A 6,275-nucleotide genomic window follows, 5' to 3' on the forward strand; every position below is an offset into this window, starting at 1 on the left:
TGGTGAGCTTGTAGATCTGCTATTTTCAAAAGATGTTTTATATATATTTGAAAACCTGAAATGGGACATCCTGCATAATGAGTACTTTTAACTTTTGATACTTCAAGTACATTTTGAATTCCAGACTTTTAATTGTTACTTAGTAGTATTTCTACAAATTGAGTACTTTTCCCACCACTGGCTGAATGTTTAGCTGTAAAAAATAACCTTGGCATTGGGCTACTTGTTACTGTCAAAGCTTATTCCATTTAGTGCTAGTAGATGTGGTATTATGTCTCTCATCACAAACATAAAACCTACTAGTCTCTAGTTGAGTGAGATGACTTTCTCAACTTTTAATGTTACTGAAATAACACTGCACAAATTGAATGTTGCTTTTGACATAGGCCTACTACTGCATACGTTTACTATTCTTACTGTTATTCTACTCTTGTTGAATATTGGTAGTGGCATATTGACTATTGGTAAGCTAATTTGATGACTAAATAAGACGATCATGTTTTCATAATACCATAGTGTAGCATTATTTTAGGAGTCCTGTTGTGACTCTTGTGTTGAGGGAAACATTGTGTTGACAAGGTGTAATGGTAGGCTGTTTTGTATGTAGGGAATAGAAAAGCACTGGACTGGATATAGAACTTTTGGTGCGTGCGCGCAGTTTATTAGAAGGATAAACCCCTTGAGAAACATCATCTCTTTTTGAGGGGGTCCTTAGCACAAGTAATGAAGAATACAATAAACAGAAGAGTACAACAAATTCATCCATAGTACACAGACAGAGGACAAAATACAAAACAAAAGCTCTCTTGTAACTGGCCGCTCCCACCCCACACAATAACCCACAAAATGACAAACTTCATGCAATGACATACCCATGTAAAGCTATATAAACAAAACTACAGCCAGTTACATACATGCACAAAATAAATGGTGCATTTATAGCGCTTTTATCCAAAGCGCTTTACATAGATTGTGCATTACATTCACCCATTCACACACACATTCATACACCGATGGCGGAGGAAACCATGCAAGGCACCAACCTGCTCATCGGGAGCAATTAGGGGTTCAGCATCTTGCTCAAGGACACTTCGACACTAACTCTGGGGGAGCCCGGGATCGAACTGGGAACCTCACGGTTTGACTCTGTAAATATTGTGAAAATAGCCGATCTACAAGCCGATCTACAAGCTCACAACGCCTCGCGTTGTGATTGTAATTGTAACACTGTCATCTGACTGATGTCGGAGCCACACTGTTATGTGATGTGGATCCCGAGATCTATGCCTGATTAGATCTTTCTTTAAACTCTCTATAATGGTTCCAACTCAGTTTTAGCAACAAAAGCTGTGAGATTGTCTTAAATTGAACGAAGCATTTATTTTAGAGACAGACAGCTCCATGCTTGTAGTGAGGCTGGTTGGCAGTGGTCTGGTCTACAGGCCAACAACAATCACACAAACACCAGAGGTGGAAAAAGTACTCAATTTCTTTACTTAAGTAAAAGCATCAATACTGCAACTTAGAAATACTTTGTTACAAGTAAAAGTCCGGAATGCTAAATGTACTTGAGTAAAAGTACAAAAGTATTGATATCAAAATGTACCAAAAGTAGGAAGTACTCATTATGCAGAATGTCCCATTTCACAAGTTTTCAAATGAATGAAATGTATACAAATCCTGTGAAAATAACAGAGCTTGTAGATCGGTTCTAACATTTTTGATTTTCAAATGATAAAAATGAGGAGGGCTGAAGTGGGTAATGTATGTTTTGTAATAATAATCAACATCTACAAAGTAACTAGTTAATCAAGTTTTCAAATAAATATAGTGGAGTAAAAGTATAATATTTGCCTCTGAGATCTAGTGGAGTAGAAGTAAAAGTACTGAAAACTGTGGGGGGGGGGGGGGGGGGGTACTATAATACATAAAGTAATATACACAATATAATAAAAAGTGAATGTACTTACTAGTCACATCTATGGTGCAGTAAGTGTCAGTCTTGCATCTTGGCTGTGGCTGATCAAGTCACAGTGAGGTGTCACGTATATGCTGCTATAATGATGTTGTAGGGTTGTACCAGTCCAGTGCATACGTACCTGCCAACCCTCCTGAATTTAACAGGGCTCAGGAGACTCCTGAATGTTTACCCGTTTTCCTGCTGTGCTTCTGTTTTGTAATTCCTCCTTCCTGAAAACGTCCACCTTCATTTTGGACAACTCAACCCAGACTCTGGTAAAAGTGAGCATGCACCATGGGTGTTATTACACATCCCACTGACATTTAGCCAGGGCCATGATGTTAATATTAAGGCAGTGAATACTAAGTCAGTGAATAATACTAAGTAAATACTAATACTCAGTGAATACTAAGTGAATACTAGTAGTCAGTGAATACTAATAGACAGTGAATACTAAGTGAATACTAAGTCAGTGCACACTAAGTGAATACTAAGTCAGGCCCTCCCACCAGAAAATCTCCTTCTTTCTTCACAGTCTAATGTTGGCAGGTATGGTCCAGTGTGCAAGAAGCAGAGAGTGGGTTTCAGTACCTGTGCCAGTGGGAGAGTGGGTCTCAGTACCCATGTGCCAGTGGGAGTGGGCAGGAGAACAGACAGACAGCAGGGTCTGGCTGAAATGGGCAGAGGTTCTGCTCTGGCATCCAGGGAGTGTGTGCAGACTGTGCACACAAATTGCCCAACGGTGCCGGAGATTAGCTGGTCACAGACAGATGGACACACACACACACACACACACACACACACACACACACACACACACGGACACGGACACACACGGACACAGACACGGACACACACACGGACACACACACGGACACACACACACACACACACACACACACACACACACACACACACACACACACACGGACACGGACACGGACACACACGGACGGACAGGGTGCAAAACAATTAATATATGTGTCTGTCTGACTCTGACAAGGCTGCTTGTGTAATCATTATTTTGCTGACAGGACTGTTCAGGCAAGTGGTCTAGCACAGTGGATTCCACGACCCCCATAACTCTGAGAGTGTACAAATGGAACCAAATGGACCCTTACGGGTCCATTTTGTTCCATTTGTACGCTCTCAGAGTTACACACCCATAAGGGCCCATTTGGAAGCCCATGAGGGTCCCTGGACCCCAACTGTAGACCCACTGGTGTAACAGAGTGTTTCCAGTGAGCCAACATGCACAATATCAGCACCTTGACTCTGTTTGACCAGAATGGAACAGAGCCTTCATTAGTATCATTGGTAACACCTGTGAATGTCTTCATAATATGGCTGCTGTGAATAGAGCCTATGGGCTGATAACCTCGCATCACCAGTCTTTCCACCTCGGAGGAAAGCCTGGTCTGCGTTACTAAAGACCCATATGATCCGGTCTAGGCCACGCCTACTGAAAAAAAAAATGAAAAAAGAATCCTCTTTCCGGATTGTCGCGATCCGGTTATGCGGTGCCGCTTTGTTTTGGTTCCCCAATCCCTATTTAAATGGAATAGAATTTCCCCGTGGGATAATACGGATAATACAGACGCTAAATAGTGATGGTCCATTGTGGAACCTTGGGCCGTCAACCTTTACTTTATAGAGTGTGGAGCACAGTAGCTGTGCTCTAGTAAGAAGGAAGGCCTTGACAGCCACAGCGTTGATATACTGAATGTTATAGATAAGAACTTCAGAATTCTCCAGGCGCTCAACCGAACGCTTGTTTGCATGCAGACCTAGATGTGGAGCGATTTGCCTTCGTGATATATCAGGTCGTATTGTTTTAATATCATTAATTTGCTGTTCTTTTATTCACATAGTATAGAGGGAATCTCCCTTGTTTGTCAATAAAGATGCCTTGCGCATTTGAACGGTAATTTCTGTGTATGTCGTCTATAAACTGGACTTTAGGGTTTTATTGAACCAAGAGTGACAGGTCTGCCACGGCACATCAATAGTCTCCGGAAAGTACACTCACATTTATATTTTAAAAATAAGCTAAACTACGCCGCATCAAGGATTTTATAGGACGGACCTATTTTGGGGTGAGACGTTTTTCCGGTTTGTCGCGATCCGGTCCGCTCCCGACCGGATCATATACCCGAAAAGGAACGCTGCCCAGGCTAATGGGCTGATTGATGGCACTCAGACCTCCACCGGCTTCTCTGCCTATCAGCTGATAGGCCTACTGCCTACTTATAGCCAACATGGGCAAAACCTGCATTTAGTGATGCCGTTTTTTTGCACTAAATATTCTAAATGTTTGCGTCCAAAGAGCCTCAACGTCCGTCTGTTAAGTGTGCAAGCCTTTTCCGTTCTTTATGGACTTTAATGCTGGCCTCTTGTAACCATCTTTAGCCTTAAAGGAGAATTTTGGACTAAAGTTTTATTACCTTTTTTATGATGTTATGATATCTTAGGATGAATGGTACAGTAGAAAAATTTCATAACTCCACCCCTGGTCCGCCACAGCTTAAAAGCCCTCTAAGCTGCCTCATTCACTAGAATGGGGAATCTCACTTACAGTTGAAGTGGACAAGCCTTAAGTTAGATCACATATTTTAATAGCTTTTTTATTTTTTTTAGTTTTTAGATCTGATGTTCATAGTGACAGAACACTATGCAACCAAAAAAAAACAAAAAAAAAACAGAATTCTCGCTAGATGAGATTTCAGTCTTGTCTAGCGAGACTTCTGTTTTGTTTTTGTTTTTTTGGACAGTGTTCTGTCACTATGAAACTATAAAATATGTGATCTAACCTAAGGCCTATCCGCGCACCTTTTTAAGCTGTGGCGGACCAGGGGTGGAGTTATGACATTTTTCTACTGTACCATTCATCCTAAGATATCATAACATCATAGAAAAGGTAATAAAACTTGGTGTCCAAAACCATAAAGTCCAAAATTCTCCTTTAAGTCTTAAGCAATATTTTTGTTTTCGTTTTATATTTTCAAAAACATTTTCAATTGCGTTTGAAAATAGCTTGTTATTTGATGGCTCTCAACATGTTGCATACCGACGTGTTGTGAGTTTGTAGATTTTTGAAAACTTTTGAAAATCTAATGACTTTCCCAAAATAGGAACACCAGGGTTAGTTAAAACACCAAGTCGTTAAAATAATAATAAAACATGAAAATATATATTTTAAAATTTTCATTACAGACATGGCCAACTTGAAGCGGCACTATGTAACTTTTTTTTATTAATAAAATGTAATTGTGTCTGTATGGTAGATTATGTTAATATATAAACGTATGCAATTGGGTCGGTTGTATTTTGTTTCCCTGCTCTTCTTTTAAGACATTCAGATTGTGTCATGTCTCACCAATAGACACAGAATCTGACTCAAATGCATTACTTGTGCAGGAAACCGGGTTCAAATTTGCGTGTGTGCGTGTTTTAGGCACTATTGGGACATTGTAGCATTTTTAAAATACAGTTGTTATAGAGCAGGGTGGACTCACATGTCTCATCTGCTGGATCCCGAGGGGCTTAAGCTTTGGGGTTTGATTGACCGTGATAGATGAACACCCAGACAAATGCATTCTTTTGTATCGCCCACCGTCCAAACAGACTCAGGTTTACTGGTTTAAATGTGAACCCTGAACCCTACAAATCACGCATGAATTAAACACAGGGATGCCCATGGCAGCATACGATTCATTCTTTTTTGTCAAGTCGAATGGGAAATAAAATGCATTTGTCTCATCAGCAAAAGCTGCACAGTGTAGAAAGGCTATACTTGAAAAGACACTCTCCGACAAAACCCCAAACCATTTCACATGAATTCTGCCGAGAAAAAGAATAAAGTAACTGAATATTTTTGCAATGTTTCAAGTATAGTATTTGTCTCATCAGCAACAACTTCACAACGATGGTGTGGTCCTGACAAACCACACAATATCACTACACCTTTCTAACTGAGAGTGAACTGAAAGAAGCAAAGGGGGCTTTTTGGTTCAGCTTCTGAAATTCAGGATCAGGCTCTGGAACGATGGGTCTCAGTCGACCAAATTTCCTGTTCAGGGATCCAGCTCTGGTTTTGCACCTACAAGATTCCCAACCAACAGTGATGATATGGTGCTCTCTCGTACACATACACACTGATGTGGTGTGACCCCTCTCACTCAAATACTGATACTAGCAGTCACAGGGATAACATAATAGGCTCTATGCACAGCAGCCATATTGGGAATGAATTGGGCCCCTTCCTTACTTCCTTCACAGGTGTTACCAATGATACTAATTAAGGCTCTGTTCCATT

The sequence above is a fragment of the Gymnoscopelus microlampas genome (genome assembly GCF_963454915.1).
Source record: "Gymnoscopelus microlampas genome assembly, chromosome: 15".
Lineage (NCBI taxonomy): Eukaryota > Metazoa > Chordata > Actinopteri > Myctophiformes > Myctophidae > Gymnoscopelus > Gymnoscopelus microlampas.